Below are 22,490 nucleotides of genomic sequence, written 5' to 3'. Positions count from 1 at the left end.
AACACTGGAGCAGCATCAGCATCCTGTTAGGCCTGTCATATAGAACACTGGAGCAGCATCAGCATCCTGTTAGGCCTGTCATATAGAACACTGGAGCAGCATCAGCATCCTGTTAGGCCTGTCATATAGAACACTGGAGCAGCATCAGCATCCTGTTAGGCCTGTCATATAGAACACTGGAGCAGCATCAGCATCCTGTTAGGCCTGTCATATAGAACACTGGAGCAGCATCAGCATCCTGTTAGGCCTGTCATATAGAACACTGGAGCAGCATCAGCATCCTGTTAGGCCTGTCATATAGAACACTGGAGCAGCATCAGCATCCTGTTAGGCCTGTCATATAGAACACTGGAGCAGCATCAGCATCCTGTTAGGCCTGTCATATAGAACACTGGAGCAGCATCAGCATCCTGTTAGGCCTGTCATATAGAACACTGGAGCAGCATCAGCATCCTGTTAGGCCTGTCATATAGAACACTGGAGCAGCATCAGCATCCTGTTAGGCCTGTCATATAGAACACTGGAGCAGCATCAGCATCCTGTTAGGCCTGTCATATAGAACACTGGAGCAGCATCAGCATCCTGTTAGGCCTGTCATATAGAACACTGGAGCAGCATCAGCATCCTGTTAGGCCTGTCATATAGAACACTGGAGCAGCATCAGCATCCTGTTAGGCCTGTCATATAGAACACTGGAGCAGCATCAGCATCCTGTTAGGCCTGTCATATAGAACACTGGAGCAGCATCAGCATCCTGTTAGGCCTGTCATATAGAACACTGGAGCAGCATCAGCATCCTGTTAGGCCTGTCATATAGAACACTGGAGCAGCATCAGCATCCTGTTAGGCCTGTCATATAGAACACTGGAGCTGCATCAGCATCCTGTTAGGCCTGTCATATAGAACACTGGAGCTGCATCAGCATCCTGTTAGGCCTGTCATATAGAACACTGGAGCTGCATCAGCATCCTGTTAGGCCTGTCATATAGAACACTGGAGCTGCATCAGCATCCTGTTAGGCCTGTCATATAGAACACTGGAGCTGCATCAGCATCCTGTTAGGCCTGTCATATAGAACACTGGAGCTGCATCAGCATCCTGTTAGGCCTGTCATATAGAACACTGGAGCTGCATCAGCATCCTGTTAGGCCTGTCATATAGAACACTGGAGCTGCATCAGCATCCTGTTAGGCCTGTCATATAGAACACTGGAGCTGCATCAGCATCCTGTTAGGCCTGTCATATAGAACACTGGAGCTGCATCAGCATCCTGTTAGGCCTGTCATATAGAACACTGGAGCAGCATCAGCATCCTGTTAGGCCTGTCATATAGAACACTGGAGCTGCATCAGCATCCTGTTAGGCCTGTCATATAGAACACTGGAGCTGCATCAGCATCCTGTTAGGCCTGTCATATAGAACACTGGAGCTGCATCAGCATCCTGTTAGGCCTGTCATATAGAACACTGGAGCTGCATCAGCATCCTGTTAGGCCTGTCATATAGAACACTGGAGCAGCATCAGCATCCTGTTAGGCCTGTCATATAGAACACTGGAGCAGCAGCAGCATCCTGTTAGGCCTGTCATATAGAACACTGGAGCTGCATCAGCATCCTGTTAGGCCTGTCATATAGAACACTGGAGCAGCATCAGCATCCTGTTAGGCCTGTCATATAGAACACTGGAGCTGCATCAGCATCCTGTTAGGCCTGTCATATAGAACACTGGAGCTGCATCAGCATCCTGTTAGGCCTGTCATATAGAACACTGGAGCTGCATCAGCATCCTGTTAGGCCTGTCATATAGAACACTGGAGCAGCAGCAGCATCCTGTTAGGCCTGTCATATAGAACACTGGAGCAGCAGCAGCATCCTGTTAGGCCTGTCATATAGAACACTGGAGCAGCAGCAGCATCCTGTTAGGCCTGTCATATAGAACACTGGAGCAGCAGCAGCATCCTGTTAGGCCTGTCATATAGAACACTGGAGCAGCAGCATCCTGTTAGGCCTGTCATATAGAACACTGGAGCAGCAGCATCCTGTTAGGCCTGTCATATAGAACACTGGAGCAGCAGCATCCTGTTAGGCCTGTCATATAGAACACTGGAGCAGCAGCATCCTGTTAGGCCTGTCATATAGAACACTGGAGCAGCAGCATCCTGTTAGGCCTGTCATATAGAACACTGGAGCAGCAGCATCCTGTTAGGCCTGTCATATAGAACACTGGAGCAGCAGCATCCTGTTAGGCCTGTCATATAGAACACTGGAGCAGCAGCATCTTGTTAGGCCTGTCATATAGAACACTGGAGCAGCAGCATCTTGTTAGGCCTGTCATATAGAACACTGGAGCAGCAGCATCTTGTTAGGCCTGTCATATAGAACACTGGAGCAGCAGCATCCTGTTAGGCCTGTCATATAGAACACTGGAGCAGCAGCATCCTGTTAGGCCTGTCATATAGAACACTGGAGCAGCAGCATCCTGTTAGGCCTGCCATATAGAACACTGGAGCAGCAGCAGCATCCTGTTAGGCCTGCCATATAGAACACTGGAGCAGCAGCAGCATCCTGTTAGGCCTGCCATATAGAACACTGGAGCAGCAGAAGCATCCTGTTAGGCCTGTCATATAGAACACTGGAGCAGCAGCAGCATCCTGTTAGGCCTGTCATATAGAACACTGGAGCAGCAGCAGCATCCTGTTAGGCCTGTCATATAGAACACTGGAGCAGCATCATCCTGTTAGGCCTGTCATATAGAACACTGGAGCAGCAGCATCCTGTTAGGCCTGTCATATAGAACACTGGAGCAGCAGCATCCTGTTAGGCCTGTCATATAGAACACTGGAGCAGCAGCATCCTGTTAGGCCTGTCATATAGAACACTGGAGCAGCAGCATCCTGTTAGGCCTGTCATATAGAACACTGGAGCAGCAGCATCCTGTTAGGCCTGTCATATAGAACACTGGAGCAGCATCCTGTTAGGCCTGTCATATAGAACACTGGAGCAGCAGCATCCTGTTAGGCCTGTCATATAGAACACTGGAGCAGCAGCATCCTGTTAGGCCTGTCATATAGAACACTGGAGCAGCATCCTGTTAGGCCTGTCATATAGAACACTGGAGCAGCATCATCCTGTTAGGCCTGTCATATAGAACACTGGAGCAGCAGCATCCTGTTAGGCCTGTCATATAGAACACTGGAGCAGCAGCATCCTGTTAGGCCTGTCATATAGAACACTGGAGCAGCATCCTGTTAGGCCTGTCATATAGAACACTGGAGCAGCAGCATCCTGTTAGGCCTGTCATATAGAACACTGGAGCAGCATCCTGTTAGGCCTGTCATATAGAACACTGGAGCAGCAGCATCCTGTTAGGCCTGTCATATAGAACACTGGAGCAGCAGCATCCTGTTAGGCCTGTTATGTTGGGGTTAGGGAGCATAATAGGTTTTCCATAACTCCTATCTAAGGATCTGTCAGAATGGCAACCTATTACCATGGGTCTCTGGTCAAAAGTAGTGCACTTTATAGGGAATAAGGCACCATTAGGGAACGCAGGGTCTACAACTGTTCAGTGGCCATATCAGACAGAGCATTGTTCAGCAATTATGTCCACATCTGATCTTTATGGAGGTCTGAGTCAGATGTATAGAATACCATTAACGCACACACGAGAGAGACTGGCAGCTGTAGTTTCTCTCTGGGATGACTATGGGGTGATGCAGGGAGAGATTCTGGCCCAGTGTTTCTCCTCCGTTTAACTCCTTCCTCCTTCTCATCCCCCATCTCTTCCTCTGTCCTCCAACTATCCCAGCTCTGACTGGCTGGGATAGAGCTCTGACTGGCTGGGATAGAGCTCTGACTGGCTGGGATAGAGCTCTGACTGGCTAGGATAGAGCTCTGACTGGCTGGGGTAGAGCTCTGACTGGCTGCGATAGAGCTCTGACTGGCTGCGATAGAGCTCTGACTGGCTGGGATAGAGCTCTGACTGGCTGGGATAGAGCTCTGACTGGCTAGGATAGAGCTCTGACTGGCTGGGATAGAGCTCTGACTGGCTGGGGTAGAGCTCTGACTGGCTGCGATAGAGCTCTGACTGGCTGGGGTAGAGCTCTGACTGGCTGGGGTAGAGCTCTGACTGGCTGCGATAGAGCTCTGACTGGCTGCGATAGAGCTCTGACTGGCTGCGATAGAGCTCTGACTGGCTGCGATAGAGCTCTGACTGGCTGGGATAGAGCTCTGACTGGCTGGGATAGAGCTCTGACTGGCTGGGGTAGAGCTCTGACTGGCTGCGATAGAGCTCTGACTGGCTGCGATAGAGCTCTGACTGGCTGCGATAGAGCTCTGACTGGCTGGGATAGAGCTCTGACTGGCTGGGATAGAGCTCTGACTGGCTGGGATAGAGCTCTGACTGGCTGGGATAGAGCTCTGACTGGCTGGGATAGAGCTCTGACTGGCTGGGATAGAGCTCTGACTGGCTGGGATAGAGCTCTGACTGGCTGGGATAGAGCTCTGACTGGCTGCATAGAGCTCTGACTGGCTGGGATAGAGCTCTGACTGGCTGGGATAGAGCTCTGACTGGCTGGGATAGAGCTCTGACTGGCTGCGATAGAGCTCTGACTGGCTGCGATAGAGCTCAGGGATGCATTTCTCTCTGCTGTGATCTGTTGGTTAGGTCATAATTGTAGAATACAATGGGTTCTCAATGACTGATTTGCATTTCTTTAACTAATCAATGAAATGCTGTTGTGGACCTGTGGAGGGCAAGGGAGAGAGGCTACCCTGGCGGGGTGAGGCTACCCTGGCGGGGTGAGGCTACCCTGGCGGGGTGAGGATACCCTGGCAGAGTGAGGATATCTGTAGAGGACAAGGGAGAGAGGATACCTTGGCAGAGAGAGGATACCCTGGCAGAGAGAGGATAGCTGTGGAGGACAAGGGAGAGAGGTACCTGGCAGAGAGAGGATAGCTGTGGAGGACAATGGAGAGAGGATACCTGGCAGAGAGAGAATACCTGGCAGAGAGAGGATATCTGTGGAGGACAAGGGAGAGAGGTACCCTGGCAGAGAGGATATCTGTGGAGGACAAGGGAGAGAGGATACCTGGCAGAGAGAGGATATCTGTGGAGGACAAGGGAGAGAGGTACCCTGGCAGAGAGGATATCTGTGGAGGACAAGGGAGAGAGGATACCTGGCAGAGAGAGAATACCTGGCAGAGAGAGGATAGCTGTGGAGGACAATGGAGAAAGGATACCTTGGCAGAGAGAGAATATCTGTGGAGGACAAGGGAGAGAGGTACCTTGGCAGAGAGAGGATATCTGTGGAGGACAATGGAGAAAGGATACCTTGGCAGAGAGAGAATATCTGTGGAGGACAAGGGAGAGAGGTACCTGGCAGAGAGAGGATATCTGTGGAGGACAATGGAGAAAGGATACCTTGGCAGAGAGAGAATATCTGTGGAGGACAAGGGAGAGAGGTACCTTGGCAGAGAGAGAATTTCTGTGGAGGACAAGGGAGAGAGGTACCCTGGCAGAGAGAGGATATCTGTGGAGGACAAGGGAGAGAGGTACCCTGGCAGAGAGGATATCTGTGGAGGACAAGGGAGAGAGGTACCCTGGCAGAGAGGATAGCTAGATTGGTTTTCTCTCCGTTCGTCTAGTGATTGACTGGCTGGTATACAGCTCAGAGATACATTTCACTGTGCTGTGCTGCCCTGGATCTGCTGAGTAGGAGGGAGGGAGAGAGAGAGAGAACAATATCCTGTCAGAGAGTGGCTAGCAGAGACTAGGGGGGGCCTCCCAACCGGCACACTGTTCCCTACATAGTGCACTGCTTTTGACCAGAGCCCTGGGTGAAAGTAGTGCTCTTTATAGGGAATAGGGTGCCATTTGGGACACCTTTTGGTTGGAGAGGCTTCAGCTCCACCAGGCCATTAGAATGTAGTCCAGAGACCAGCCCCAGGGTTCAGCTGTCTGAGTTACCTCTGGAGCGCTGACTGCTGGTGGGCTTTTGTGGTCCGTTACGGTGTGAACGTCGTGTATTAGTGTTACTCCTGCTAAGGAGAGCACCACCGCCACGTCAGGCTAGGGAGAGCACCACCGCCACGTCAGGCTAGGGAGAGCACCACCTCCACGTCAGGCTAGGGCGAGCACCGCCTCCACGTCAGGCTAGGGAGAGCACCGCCTCCACGTCAGGCTAGGGAGAGCACCGCCTCCACGTCAGGCTAGGGAGAGCACCGCCTCCACGTCAGGCTAGGGAGAGCACCGCCTCCACGTCGGGCTAGGGAGAGCACCGCCTCCACGTCGGGCTAGGGAGAGCACCGCCTCCACGTCAGGCTAGGGAGAGCACCGCCTCCACGTCAGGCTAGGGAGAGCACCGCCGCCACGTCAGGCTAGGGAGAGCACCGCCGCCACGTCAGGCTAGGGAGAGCACCGCCGCCACGTCAGGCTAGGGAGAGCACCACCTCCACGTCAGGCTAGGGAGAGCACCACCTCCACGTCAGGCTAGGGAGAGCACCACCATGTCGGGCTAGGGAGAGCACCACCTCCACGTCAGGCTAGGGAGAGCACCACCTCCACGTCAGGCTAGGGAGAGCACCACCTCCACGTCAGGCTAGGGAGAGCACCACCGCCACGTCAGGCTAGGGAGAGCACCACCTCCACGTCAGGCTAGGGAGAGCACCACCGCCACGTCAGGCTAGGGAGAGCACCACCTCCACGTCAGGCTAGGGAGAGCACCACCGCCACGTCAGGCTAGGGAGAGCACCACCACCACGTCAGGCTAGAGAGAGCACCACCTCCACGTCAGGCTAGGGAGAGCACCACCTCCACGTCAGGCTAGGGAGAGCACCACCTCCACGTCAGGCTAGGGAGAGCACCACCTCCACGTCAGGCTAGGGAGAGCACCACCGCCACGTCAGGCTAGGGAGAGCACCACCTCCTCGTCAGGCTAGAGAGAGCACCACCTCCACGTCAGGCTAGGGAGAGCACCACCTCCACGTCAGGCTAGGGAGAGCACCACCTCCACGTCAGGCTAGGGAGAGCACCACCTCCACGTCGGGCTAGGAAGAGCACCACCTCCACGTCGGGCTAGGGAGAGCACCACCTCCGTCGGGCTAGGGAGAGCACCACCTCCGTCGGGCTAGGGAGAGCACCACCTCCGTCGGGCTAGGGAGAGCACCACCTCCGTCGGGCTAGGGAGAGCACCACCGCCACGTCAGGCTAGGGAGAGCACCACCATGTCGGGCTAGGGAGAGCACCACCATGTCGGGCTAGGGAGAGCACCACCTCCACGTCATGCTAGGGAGAGTACCACCTCCACGTCGGGCTAGGGAGAGCACCACCACCTCCACGTCGGGCTAGGGAGAGCACCACCACCTCCACGTCGGGCTAGGGAGAGCACCGCCTCCACGTCGGGCTAGGGAGAGCACCGCCTCCACGTCGGGCTAGGGAGAGCACCGCCTCCACGTCGGGCTAGGGAGAGCACCGCCTCCACGTCGGGCTAGGGAGAGCACCGCCTCCACGTCGGGCTAGGGAGAGCACCGCCTCCACGTCGGGCTAGGGAGAGCACCGCCTCGTCGGGCTTGGGAGAGCACCACCACGTCAGTATGTATAGAAGTATTCAGACCCCTTGACTTTTCCCACATTTTGTTAGGTTACAGCCTTATTCTAAAATTGATTAAATAAATCATTTACCACACACAATATTGACACATCAAAAACAGGTTTTTAGATATTTTCTTATGTATTTAAAATAATAAACAGATACCTTATTTACATAAGTATTCAGACCCTTTGCTATGAGACTTGAAATTGAGCTCAGGTGCTTCCTGTTTCCATGGATTATCCTTGACATGTTTCTACAACTTGATTGGAGTCCACCTGTGTTAAATTCAATTGATTGGACATGATTTGGAAAGACACACACCTGTCTATATAAGGTCCCACAGTTGACAGTGCATGTCAGAGCAAAAACCAAGCCATGAGGTCGAAGGAATTGTCCGTAGAGCTCCGAGACAGGATTGTGTCGAGGCACAGATCTGGGGAAGGGTACCAAAAAGGGCCTTGGTCATGGTCACTCTGGCAGAGCTCCAGAGTTCCTCTGTGGAGATGGGAGAACCTTCCAGAAGGACAACCATCTCTGCAGCACTCCACCAATCAGGCCTTTATGGTAGAGTGGCCAGACGGAAGACACTCCTCAGTAAAAGGCACATGACAGCCCGCTTGGAGTTTGCCAAAAGGCACCTAAAGGACTCTCAGACCATGAGAAACAAGATTCTCTGGGCTGATGAAACCAAGATTGAACTCAGGGACTGAGGCAGGATGGAGGGAAAGATTCATCGGGCGTTGGTTGAGAGAGAGTGTGTTGTGTGTGTTGTGTGTTGTACTCCAGTATGTCTGATCTGAAGGCTGCCTCAGACAGAGGTTAAGAGGATTGATTTATGACCTGGTGCCTTTGAGACAGTGCAGGAGACCGAAAACCCTGTGGTGCTGCAGAGACTCTATCGGTCGGTCTCTAAAAGCACCCTATTCCCTATATTGTGCACTCCCTATGGGTCCTGGTCAAAACTAGTGCACTCCCTATGGGCCCTGGTCTAAACTAGTGCACTCCCTATGGGCCCTGGTCTAAAGTAGTGCACTCCCTATGGGCCCTGGTCTAAAGTAGTGCACTACCCCTATGGGCCCTGGTCAAAAGTAGTGCACTCCCTATGGGCCCTGGTCTAAAGTAGTGCACTCCCTATGGGCCCTGGTCAAAAGTAGTGCACTCCCTATGGGCCCTGGTCAAAAGTAGTGCACTACACAGGGAATAGGGTGCCACTTGGGAATAGGGTGCCACTTGGGACGTACCCACTGACTCCAGTGCCTGATAAAGCTAGTGATTACTGTACTGCTCACTACATTCCCATGCCTTTTACTGCTTTATTAGACACAGTATCCAGTCCGTACTCTGCTAGGACATGTCTGAGAGTCATATCTCTCTCTCCGTTATCGGGACCACGTCTGACTCATTGGTTTAAGTGTATTACGGCCTGTCAATATCAAACTCCTTTCGTTTCACAAGAGACTTTACGTCTCACAGCTAGACTTCCTCGGTGTCGGTACTGTTTACGTCTCACAGCTAGACTTCCTCGGTGTCGGTACTGTTTACGTCTCACAGCTAAACTTCCTCGGTGTCGGTACTGTTTACGTCTCACAGCTAGACTTCCTCGGTGTCGGTACTGTTTACGTCTCACAGCTAGACTTCCTCGGTGTCGGTACTGTTTACGTCTCACAGCTAGACTTCCTCGGTGTCGGTACTGTTTACGTCTCACAGCTAAACTTCCTCGGTGTCGGTACTGTTTACGTCTCACAGCTAGACTTCCTCGGTGTCGGTACTGTTTACGTCTCACAGCTAAACTTCCTCGGTGTCGGTACTGTTTACGTCTCACAGCTAAACTTCCTCGGTGTCGGTACTGTTAACGTCTCACAGCTAAACTTCCTCGGTGTCGGTACTGTTAACGTCTCACAGCTAAACTTCCTCGGTGTCGGTACTGTTAACGTCTCACAGCTAAACTTCCTCGGTGTCGGTACTGTTTACGTCTCACAGCTAAACTTCCTCGGTGTCGGTACTGTTTACGTCTCACAGCTAAACTTCCTCGGTGTCGGTACTGTTAACGTCTCACAGCTAAACTTCCTCGGTGTCGGTACTGTTAACGTCTCACAGCTAAACTTCCTCGGTGTCGGTACTGTTAACGTCTCACAGCTAAACTTCCTCGGTGTCGGTACTGTTAACGTCTCACAGCTAAACTTCCTCGGTGTCGGTACTGTTAACGTCTCACAGCTAAACTTCCTCGGTGTCGGTACTGTTTACGTCTCACAGCTAAACTTCCTCGGTGTCGGTACTGTTAACGTCTCACAGCTAAACTTCCTCGGTGTCGGTACTGTTAACGTCTCACAGCTAAACTTCCTCGGTGTCGGTACTGTTTACGTCTCACAGCTAAACTTCCTCGGTGTCGGTACTGTTTACGTCTCACAGCTAAACTTCCTCGGTGTCGGTACTGTTAACGTCTCACAGCTAGACTTCCTCGGTGTCGGTACTGTTTACGTCTCACAGCTAGACTTCCTCGGTGTCGGTACTGTTTACGTCTCACAGCTAAACTTCCTCGGTGTCGGTACTGTTAACGTCTCACAGCTAAACTTCCTCGGTGTCGGTACTGTTAACGTCTCACAGCTAAACTTCCTCGGTGTCGGTACTGTTAACGTCTCACAGCTAAACTTCCTCGGTGTCGGTACTGTTAACGTCTCACAGCTAAACTTCCTCGGTGTCGGTACTGTTTACGTCTCACAGCTAAACTTCCTCGGTGTCGGTACTGTTTACGTCTCACAGCTAAACTTCCTCGGTGTCGGTACTGTTTACGTCTCACAGCTAGACTTCCTCGGTGTCGGTACTGTTTGTTTGTGCCTCTCAGATGATCTACAGTTCCTTCAGAAAGTATTCATACCTCTTGACTTTTCCACATGTTGTTATGTTACTATGTGCCACTGGTTTAATAATGTCAAACTGGAAATGTGTTTTGAGACGCAGTCATTAAAAATGGAAAGCTGACATGTCTTGACTCAAAGTGTTCAACCCCTTTGCTATGGCAAGCCTAAATAAGTTCAGGAGGAAAAATGTGCTGAATTTGCATGGACTCTCTGTGCAATAATAGTGTTTAACATGATTGTTGAATGACTACCTCATCTCTGTACACCACACATACAATTATCTGTAAGGTCCCTCAGTCGAGCAGTGAGTTTCAAACACAGATTCAACCACAAAGACCAGGTATGTTTTCCAATGCATCGCAAAGAAGGGTACTGATTTGGTAAATGTGTAAAAAAATAAAAAATCAGACATTGAATATCCCTTTGAGCTTGGTGAAGTTATTCATTTCACTTTGGATGGTGTATCAATACACCCAGTTACTACAAATATACAGTCGTCATTGCTAACTCAGTTGCTAGAGAGGAAAGAAACCATTTAGGAATTTCACAATGAGGCCAATGGTGACTTTACAGCAGTTATAGAGTTTAATGGCTGTTATAGGAGAAACCTGAGGATCAACGTCGTAGTTACTCCACAAAACAAACGTAATTGACAGAGTGAAAAGGAAGCATGTAAAAAAAAAAGAAAAAAAAAAAGAAGAAGAAATATTCTAAAACCTGCATCCTGTTTTGTAGTAAGGCACTAAAGTAAAACTGCAAAAAAATGTTGCAAAGAATTTAACTTTGTCCTGATACAAAGTGTTACGTTTGGGGAAAATCCGAAACACAACACATCACTGAGTACCGCTCTTCATATTTTCAATCATGGTGGTGGCTGCATCATGTTATGGGTATGCTTGTCATCTGCAAGGGCTAGGGATTAAAAGAAACGGAATAGAGCTAAGCACAGGCAAAATCCTCGCGTAAAACCTGGTTCTGTCTGCTTTTCAACAGACACTGGGAGATTAATTAATCTTTTTAGCAGTACAATAACACTGGAGTTGCTTACCAAGACGACATTGAATGTGCCTGAGTGACCGAGGTACAGTTTTGACTTAAATCGGCTTGAAAATCTATGACAAGACTTGAAAATGTCTGTCTAGCAATGATCAGCAACTAACCTGACAGAGCTTGAAGATTTTTTTTTAAAAGAATGTGCAAATATTGTACAATCCAGATGTGATGAATTCGTAGATACCCAGAAAGACTCTCAGCTGTAATCCCTGCTAAAGGTCATTCTAACATGTATCGACTTAGTAGTGTGAATACTTATGTACATTTGATGTTTCTGTATTTCATTTCAAATACATTTTCATTTAAAAAATATATATTTTTAAACATGTTTTCACTTCGTTATTATGGGATTATTATTATTATCTATTATTATTATTATTATTATTATTATTATTATTATTATTATCTATTTGTGTAGATGGGTGAGGGGGAAAGAAATCTGTTTTTAATCCATTTTGAATTCCGTCTGTAACAAAATGTGGATTAAGTCAAGGAGTATGAACACTTTCTGGGGGCACTACATGATGACTGGACCTGTGTTTTTAGGGGTTCAAGCAGCGAATCTGGTGAAACCCAATTGTTTTTATTATTATTATTATTAGGGGTTCAAGCAGCGAAGCCTCAACGACCCATAAGGTCCAACATGTTGGATTTTCCGCCATTTTATAATTTTGTTAAAAACACCCAAAAAACGCTACTCCTCCGAATGACCAGTCTGTGGAACTGTGGTATCTATGGACCAACGTGTCTCAATGCAATATTTTCCAGGTTAGTATGTCAATGAAGTGGGCGTGGCCTGTCACTAAATGCATGTAAATCAAAACGGCTAGTGGTATTGTAACTAAACTTGTTACATTTGTTCCAAACAGGAGAAGGAGAGGATATACCATACAGGTTACAGGTAGATGAGGAGATACCATACAGGTAGATGAGGAGATACCATACAGGTAGATGAGGAGATACCATACAGGTTACAGGTAGATGAGGAGATACCATACAGGTAGGTGAGGAGATACCATACAGGTAGATGAGGAGATACCATACAGGTTACAGGTAGATGAGGAGATACCATACAGGTAGGTGAGGAGATACCATACAGGTAGATGAGGAGATACCATACAGGTTACAGGTAGATGAGGAGATACCATACAGGTAGGTGAGGAGATACCATACAGGTAGGTGAGGAGATACCATACAGGTAGATGAGGAGATACCATACAGGTTACAGGTAGATGAGGAGATACCATACAGGTTACAGGTAGGTGAGGAGATACCATACAGGTAGATGAGGAGATACCATACAGGTTACAGGTAGATGAGGAGATACCATACAGGTTACAGGTAGATGAGGAGATACCATACAGGTTACAGGTAGGTGAGGAGATACCATACAGGTAGATGAGGAGATACCATACAGGTTACAGGTAGATGAGGAGATACCATACAGGTAGGTGAGGAGATACCATACAGGTTACAGGTAGATGAGGAGATACCATACAGGTTACAGGTAGGTGAGGAGATACCATACAGGTAGGTGAGGAGATACCATACAGGTTACAGGTAGATGAGGAGATACCATACAGGTTACAGGTAGATGAGGAGATACCATACAGGTTACAGGTAGATGAGGAGATACCATACAGGTTACAGGTAGGTGAGGAGATACCATACAGGTAGGTGAGGAGATACCATACAGGTTACAGGTAGATGAGGAGATACCATACAGGTTACAGGTAGATGAGGAGATACCATACAGGTTACAGGTAGGTGAGGAGATACCATACAGGTAGGTGAGGAGATACCATACAGGTTACAGGTAGATGAGGAGATACCATACAGGTTACAGGTAGATGAGGAGATACCATACAGGTTACAGGTAGGTGAGGAGATACCATACAGGTAGGTGAGGAGATACCATACAGGTTACAGGTAGATGAGGAGATACCATACAGGTTACAGGTAGATGAGGAGATACCATACAGGTTACAGGTAGGTGAGGAGATACCATACAGGTTACAGGTAGATGAGGAGAGAGGGGGGGAGCACACACAAGTTACAGGTAGATGCCTCATGTTCTGTTGTCCGTCAGCTGGTTTACAACAGGATGTAGAGGACTCATGTTCTGTTGTCTGTCAGCTGGTTAGAACAGGATGTAGAGGCCTCATGTTCTGTTGTCCGTCAGCTGGTTTACAACAGGATGTAGAGGACTCATGTTCTGTTGTCCGTCAGCTGGTTAGAACAGGATGTAGAGGCCTCATGTTCTGTTGTCCGTCAGCTGGTTTACAACAGGATGTAGAGGACTCATGTTCTGTTGTCCGTCAGCTGGTTTACAACAGGATGTAGAGGACTCATGTTCTGTTGTCCGTCAGCTGGTTTACAACAGGATGTAGAGGCCTCATGTTCTGTTGTCCGTCAGCTGGTTTACAACAGGATGTAGAGGCCTCATGTTCTGTTGTCTGTCAGCTGGTTTACAACAGGATGTAGAGGACTCATGTTCTGTTGTCCGTCAGCTGGTTTACAACAGGATGTAGAGGCCTCATGTTCTGTTGTCTGTCAGCTGGTTTACAACAGGATGTAGAGGCCTCATGTTCTGTTGTCTGTCAGCTGGTTTACAACAGGATGTAGAGGACTCATGTTCTGTTGTCTGTCAGCTGGTTAGAACAGGATGTAGAGGCCTCATGTTCTGTTGTCCGTCAGCTGGTTTACAACAGGATGTAGAGGACTCATGTTCTGTTGTCCGTCAGCTGGTTTACAACAGGATGTAGAGGACTCATGTTCTGTTGTCCGTCAGCTGGTTTACAACAGGATGTAGAGGCCTCATGTTCTGTTGTCTGTCAGCTGGTTTACAACAGGATGTAGAGGACTCATGTTCTGTTGTCCGTCAGCTGGTTTACAACAGGATGTAGAGGCCTCATGTTCTGTTGTCTGTCAGCTGGTTTACAACAGGATGTAGAGGACTCATGTTCTGTTGTCCGTCAGCTGGTTTACAACAGGATGTAGAGGACTCATGTTCTGTTGTCCGTCAGCTGGTTTACAACAGGATGTAGAGGCCTCATGTTCTGTTGTCTGTCAGCTGGTTTACAACAGGATGTAGAGGACTCATGTTCTGTTGTCCGTCAGCTGGTTTACAACAGTATGAGAACAGGATGTAGATGCCTCATGTTCTGTTGTCCGTCAGCTGGTTTACAACAGGATGTAGAGGCCTCATGTTCTGTTGTCTGTCAGCTGGTTTACAACAGGATGTAGAGGCCTCATGTTCTGTTGTCCGTCAGCTGGTTTACAACAGGATGTAGAGGACTCATGTTCTGTTGTCCGTCAGCTGGTTTACAACAGGATGTAGAGGCCTCATGTTCTGTTGTCCGTCAGCTGGTTTACAACAGGATGTAGATGCCTCATGTTCTGTTGTCCGTCAGCTGGTTTACAACAGTATGAGAACAGGATGTAGATGCCTCATGTTCTGTTGTCCGTCAGCTGGTTTACAACAGGATGTAGAGGCCTCATGTTCTGTTGTCCGTCAGCTGGTTTACAACAGGATGTAGAGGCCTCATGTTCTGTTGTCCGTCAGCTGGTTTACAACAGGATGTAGAGGACTCATGTTCTGTTGTCCGTCAGCTGGTTTACAACAGGATGTAGAGGACTCATGTTCTGTTGTCCGTCAGCTGGTTTACAACAGGATGTAGAGGCCTCATGTTCTGTTGTCTGTCAGCTGGTTTACAACAGGATGTAGAGGACTCATGTTCTGTTGTCCGTCAGCTGGTTTACAACAGGATGTAGATGCCTCATGTTCTGTTGTCCGTCAGCTGGTTTACAACAGGATGTAGAGGCCTCATGTTCTGTTGTCTGTCAGCTGGTTTACAACAGGATGTAGAGGACTCATGTTCTGTTGTCCGTCAGCTGGTTTACAACAGGATGTAGAGGACTCATGTTCTGTTGTCTGTCAGCTGGTTAGAACAGGATGTAGAGGACTCATGTTCTGTTGTCCGTCAGCTGGTTTACAACAGGATGTAGAGGACTCATGTTCTGTTGTCCGTCAGCTGGTTTACAACAGGATGTAGAGGCCTCATGTTCTGTTGTCCGTCAGCTGGTTTACAACAGGATGTAGATGCCTCATGTTCTGTTGTCTGTCAGCTGGTTTACAACAGGATGTAGAGGCCTCATGTTCTGTTGTCCGTCAGCTGGTTTACAACAGGATGTAGAGGACTCATGTTCTGTTGTCCGTCAGCTGGTTTACAACAGGATGTAGAGGCCTCATGTTCTGTTGTCCGTCAGCTGGTTTACAACAGGATGTAGAGGACTCATGTTCTGTTGTCCGTCAGCTGGTTTACAACAGGATGTAGAGGACTCATGTTCTGTTGTCCGTCAGCTGGTTTACAACAGGATGTAGAGGACTCATGTTCTGTTGTCCGTCAGCTGGTTTACAACAGGATGTAGAGGACTCATGTTCTGTTGTCCGTCAGCTGGTTTACAACAGGATGTAGAGGCCTCATGTTCTGTTGTCCGTCAGCTGGTTTACAACAGGATGTAGAGGCCTCATGTTCTGTTGTCCGTCAGCTGGTTTACAACAGGATGTAGAGGACTCATGTTCTCTTGTACTTTTCCCACTGTTGAAGAAGAAGCCTAATCTACATTTAATGAATACCACCCCACCAGACTTGAGAGCTTCTAGGTACTAACCTTGTTCCTAATGCCTCTGATGGTCTGCTCTACTCTAGGGACAGTTAACCCCAGTGCCATGACCTCTGACCCCTGACCTAGGACCTCTGACCCCTGATCATAGAGGGTCACTGAGGGAATGTATCATGTCCGCCCATTCTGTCATCCCCGTTTGCGTTTCAATGTGTTGTATTCCTTCTAGGGTCATCAGGGTCACAGGAATGGCTACCCTCATTGAGAGGGGAGATGCTCCTCATAGAGAGGGGAGATGCTCCTCATAGAGAGGGGAGATGCTCCTCATTGAGAGGGGAGATGCTCCTCATTGAGAGGGGAGATGCTCCTCATTGAGAGGGGAGATGCTCCTCAATCCTCATTGAGAGGGGAGATGCTCCTCAATCCTCATTGAGAGGGGAGATGCTCCTCAATCCTCATTGAGAGGGGAGACTGACTGTTAGCAGTAATAGGGGGAGATGCCAGGCAGGTGCTCTATGCCCTATGGCCCCTGGTCAAAAGTAGTGCACTATTTAGGGACTAGTGTATCACAGGCCAGCAGTGGCTCCTAGCTCCCACTCCCTGAGGAATGTGTGTTACAGACAGACAGGCTGGAAAGCTACGTCAGGACACTCTGTTTCCTGGATGTCTCTGATTGGTTAGCACCGCCTGGCAGGGTCTGGGCTCTGATCTGTAGTTGGCCAGTTGGCTACGGAACCACAGTGTAGGTGGAATTAATGGGTCAGCCTCCAAAAGACAATTTTTATTGATTTTATTTAACCTTTATTTTTAAAAGGCAGTTCTGTTAAGAACAACATTTTTAGTGATGTCCCAACATGTATGTGTGTAGAACTACCGAACATGAGGTGTTTGGTGACACGTCCCATGTACTCTCTCTGATGAAGAAAGACCATGTAGTGTTGTCAGTCAGTAGCCATTGAAACAGCTGTGTTTCAGGCTGTGATGTGAGGACACAGCAGGGAATCTATTTATTCCAGGAGCCAGCTCCTAATCCTTTCCAGTAAAGATGTTATTATGTTTCAGGACTGAGGCCAGTAGGTGGGAGCTCCTCCTGTGTTGTTTCTGCTATGTGGCTCCGTTCTGCCTTCAGGGACAGTAGGTGGGAGCTCCTCCTGTGTTGTTTCTGCTGTGTGGCTCCGTTCTGCCTTCAGGGACAGTTGAGCTGGTTAGAAGGTTGTGTAACAAGTCACCAGAAGAAGAAGAAGAAGGTTCCACCAGAGGAAGAAGAAGGTTCCACCAGAGGAAGAAGAAGAAGGTTCCACCAGAGGAAGAAGAAGAAGGTTCCACCAGAGGAAGAAGAAGAAGAAGGGTCCACCAGAGGAAGAAGAAGAAGAAGGTTCCACCAGAGGAAGAAGAAGAATCCAACACAGATCCGTCCTTCTCTGCTCCCTTATCCTCCCTTTCCCTCTTCCTTCTCTCTGAGCTACACTATCGGTCAAACGTTTAAGGATTTCTCTTTATTTTTATAATAGTGAAGACATCAAAACGATGAAATAACACATATGGAATCATGTGTGGAATCATCAAAAGTGTTAAACAAATCAAAATAAATCTTCAAATAGCCACCCTTTGCCTTGATGACAGCTTTCCACACACTTGGCATTCTCTCAACCAGCTTCACCTGGAATGCTTTTCCAACAGTCTTGATGGAGTTCCCACATATGCTGAGCACTTGTTGGCAGATATTCCTAAACTCTGCCGTCCGACTCATTCCAAACCATCTCAATTGGGTTGAGGTCGGGTGATTGTGGAGGCCAGGTTATCTGATGCAGCACTCCATCACTCTCCTTATTGGTCAGTGTCAGCGTCTCACAAAGACACGGCGGTTGGAACCAAAAATCTCACATTTGGACACATCAGACCAAAGGACAAATTTACACCGTTTTAATGTCCATTACTCGTGTTTCTTGGCCCAAGCAAGTCTCTTCTTCTTATTGATGTCCTTTAGTAGTCTTTGCAGCAATTCGACCACGAAGGCCTGATTCACACAGTCTCCTCTGAACAGTTGATGTTGATGTGTCTGTTACTTGAACTCTGTTAAGCATTTATTTGGGCTGCAATTTCTGAGGCTGGTAACTTTTAATGACCTTATCCTCTGCATTAGAGGTAATTCTGGGTCTTCCTTTCCTGTGTCGGTCCTCATGAGAGCCAGTTTCATCATATCCTCTGCATTAGAGGTAACTCTGGGTCTTCCTTTCCTGTGGCGGTCCTCATGAGAGCCAGTTTCATCATATCCTCTGCATTAGAGGTAACTCTGGGTCTTCCTTTCCTGTGTCGGTCCTCATGAGAGCCAGTTTCATCATAACGCTTGATGGTTTTTGTGACTGCAGTTGAAGAAACATTCAAATTTCTTGAAATGTTCCTTATTGACTGACTTTCATGTCTTAAAGTAATGATGGACTGTCGTTTCTCTCTCTCCCCCTTTCTCTTTGCTTATTTGATTCCAAGCACCACCTTCCTTTTTGAAGCTTCCAGTCCGTTATTCGAACTCAATCAGCATGACAGAGTGATCTCCAGCCTTGTCCTCGTCAACACTCTCACTTGTGTTAACGAGAGAATCACTGACATGATGTCAGCTGGTCCTTTTGTGGCAGGGCTGAAATGCAGTGGAAATATTTTGGGTGGATTCAGTTCATTTGCATGGCAAAGAGGGTCTTTGCAATTCATCTGATCACTTCATAACATTCTGGAGTATATGCAAATTGCCATTTATACAAACTGAGGCAGCAGACTTTGTGAAAATTAATGTTTGTGTCATTCTCAAAACTTTTGGCCACGACTGTAGAGTACAGTAGAGTTCAGTACAGAACAGTAAAATGTGTGTACTGTACTAGACTCCACTCCACTGTTTAGTACTATACTGTATTTGTGTTTATTAAGTCATCAAGGGTGGATACTTTGAAGAATCTCAAATATAAAATGTTGTGTTGATATTATTTGGCAGGTGTCTTTACTTCAACATTACTGTGTTACGTGTTCTGCTTGATGGAGATGTTCTCTGAGACCCTTCTGCTTGATGGAGATGTGCTGAGACCCTTCTGCTAGATGGAGATGTTCTGAGACCCTTCTGCTAGATGGAGATGTTCTGAGACCCTTCTGCTAGATGGAGATGTTCTGAGACCCTTCTGCTAGATGGAGATGTTCTCTGAGACCCTTCTGCTAGATGGAGATGTTCTGAGACCCTTCTGCTAGATGGAGATGTTCTCTGAGACCCTTCTGCTAGATGGAGATGTTCTCTGAGACCCTTCTGCTAGATGGAGATGTTCTCTGAGACCCTTCTGCTAGATGGAGATGTTCTCTGAGACCCTTCTGCTAGATGGAGATGTTCTGAGACCCTTCTGCTTGATGGAGATGTTCTGAGACCCTTCTGCTAGATGGAGATGTTCTGAGACCCTTCTGCTAGATGGAGATGTTCTGAGACCCCTTTTCCATCTGTTTGACCAGAAATTAAAGCCTTTGCTTATTCCTCATTTTTAGGATGGAAAATGGTTGAAAGGGCTATATATGCCTTAATTTCTCAAAAATATATACTGTTAGAGGTTATTCTCATTGACAGACATTTAAGTAGGCAGCACAATGAGATTTCAGTTGACATAATATAAACATCAACTTTTCAATTTACGTAACATCCTTGTGTTACCTTCCGTTGTCTGGCAGCGTGACATCCTTGTTCTGCAGCTCCAAGTTAACTGTCCTCCTCAGTAGCACAGGAGCAGCTAGCGACTAGCTTACAAGCTGTTCAACAATTCAATAACCTTTTCTTCTAAAACATCAGCTGCTCTCTTCGCTAATCCAACCAAACCATTTTACACTCGTGAATAATTAAACAGTTCACAAGCATGTGCAGACAATTACATTTTTACATTGACATTTTAGTCATTTAGCAGACACTCTTATCCAGAGCGACTTACAGTAGAGTGCATACATTTTTTATTACATTTTACATACTGAGACAAGGATATCCCTACCGGCCAAACCCTCCCTAACCCGGACGACGCTATGCCAATTGTGCGTCGCCCCACGGACCTCCCGGTTGCGGCCGGCTGCGACAGAGCCTGGGCGCGAACCCAGCCCAGCCTGGGCGCGAACCCAGAGACTCTGGTGGCGCAGCTAGCACTGCGATGCAGTGCCCTAGACCACTGCGCCACCCGGGAGGTGGCGCAGTGGGTTTAAAGGGTTTATTTTCTTGTTCGTGTACGCATTAGCTAAACGTAGCTTGCAAGACAATAATGCTAGCTAGTAACGTTAGCATGTCACATTAGCATGAACGTTGGGCTCCCGAGTGGCGCAGCGGTCTAAGGCACTGCATCTCGGTGCTTGAGGCGTCACTACAGACACCCTGGTTCGATTCCAGGCTGTATCACAGCCGGCCGTGATTGGGAGTCCCCATAGGTGCAGCGCACAGTTCCATCGTATTAAAGTTACATTACAACAAACCAGCCTTCATTTTATCTAGATCTGGAAGTCATATGAGGTAAACACAACATTGTGAATGAAAACGTGAGTTGATCCGCTTTATTGTCTGTAGCTCAGAGCAGCCAAGGCGGGAAAAACACCTGAGCGTCCCTTTCTTAAAGATATGGTGACAATTTCGCAATATAACAGGCTGTAGCTGCAATTTCAGATAAAACATCTATAAATCAGTCTCAAATGTAATGAAAATCTCTATTTCAAAAACGTTGATCTGCCGTTAGTATTTTTACTGAATGTTGGGCTCAACGCGACAATTCTGTTTACACTGCCCTGCTTGGAGGGGGGCAGCTGTCAGGCGCGACCTCCGGAGGTGGCGTCCGAGACGTGAGTTTACATTAAAGGCTCTCGAAAATCGAGATCTCTTGAGAATCTCTCAAAATTCTCTGTAATTCTCGTCAGTGAGAATAGACCCTTAGCTTTCATTTGAGACAAGGTGCTCCTATGATCTTTACATGTTAGTGCTGATGGGGCTTTTTACATGGAAATGCCCATTTCAGTCCCTTCTGGCCTTCTTCCCTTGAGGAATGTTGTTGTGGTTCTAATCTTCAGATTGATATTGGGTAATGTTTGCTATGGTTGGCCCTCTGACAGGTTAGTAGTAGTCTTAGGAGAAAGGCCTCTACTACGGCTCTGCACTAGGTTAGTAGTTCTGACAAGGGGGGATACTTCCAGCAGGCTAGATTCATCGTGTTCTGCAGCTATGGTGGGGACTGAAGGTGGAAACTGGAGACATCAGTCACAGTGAAATATTGACACAGCCACAGAATCTTAACATCAGCACAAAGATGTCCCATTGACAGTGACAGTCATAGCGAGGGAAGGGAATAACTGATTGAGGAAGAGGAAAGGTTGGAGGACTAGAGGAAAGGTTGGAGGACTAGAGGAAAGGTTGGAGGACTAGAGGAAAGGTTGGAGGACTAGAGGAAAGGTTGGGGGACTAGAGGAAAGGTTGGAGGACTAGAGGAAAGGTTGGAGGACTAGAGGAAAGGTTGGAGGACTAGAGGAAAGGTTGGAGGACTAGAGGAAAGGTTGGAGGACTAGAGGGAAGGTTGGAGGACTAGAGGGAAGGTTGGGGGACTAGAGGAAAGGTTGGGGGACTAGAGGAAAGGTTGGGGGACTAGAGGAAAGGTTGGGGGACTAGAGGAAAGGTTGGGGGACTAGAGGAAAGGTTGGGGGACTAGAGGAAAGGTTGGGGGACTAGAGGAAAGGTTGGGGGACTAGAGGAAAGGTTGGGGGACTAGAGGAAAGGTTGGAGGACTAGAGGAAAGGTTGGAGGACTAGAGGAAAGGTTGGGGACTAGAGGAAAGGTTGGGGGACTAGAGGAAAGGTTGGGGGACTAGAGGAAAGGTTGGGGGACTAGAGGAAAGGTTGGGGGACTAGAGGAAAGGTTGGGGGACTAGAGGAAAGGTTGGGGAGGCTAGAGGAAGGTTGGGGCAGGGGTAGAGGGGAGGTTGGGGCAGGGGTAGAGGGGAGGTTGGGGCAGGGGTAGAGGGGAGGTTGGGGCAGGGGTAGAGGGGAGGTTGGGGCAGGGGTAGAGGGGAGGTTGGGGCAGGGGTAGAGGGGAGGTTGGGGCAGGGGTAGAGGGGAGGTTGGGGCAGGGGTAGAGGGGAGGTTGGGGCAGGGGTAGAGGGGAGGTTGGGGCAGGGGTAGAGGGGAGGTTGGGGCAGGGGTAGAGGGGAGGTTGGGGCAGGGGTAGAGGGGAGGTTGGGGCAGGGGTAGAGGGGAGGTTGGGGCAGGGGTAGAGGGGAGGTTGGGGCAGGGGTAGAGGGGAGGTTGGGGCAGGGGTAGAGGGGAGGTTGGGGCAGGGGTAGAGGGGAGGTTGGGGCAGGGGTAGAGGGGAGGTTGGGGCA

This window comes from Salvelinus namaycush, chromosome 13 (assembly GCF_016432855.1).
Source record: "Salvelinus namaycush isolate Seneca chromosome 13, SaNama_1.0, whole genome shotgun sequence".
NCBI classification, from domain to species: Eukaryota; Metazoa; Chordata; class Actinopteri; order Salmoniformes; family Salmonidae; genus Salvelinus; species Salvelinus namaycush.
The sequence above is the reverse complement of the archived record's forward strand: the minus strand, read 5'-3'. Positions refer to the sequence as shown.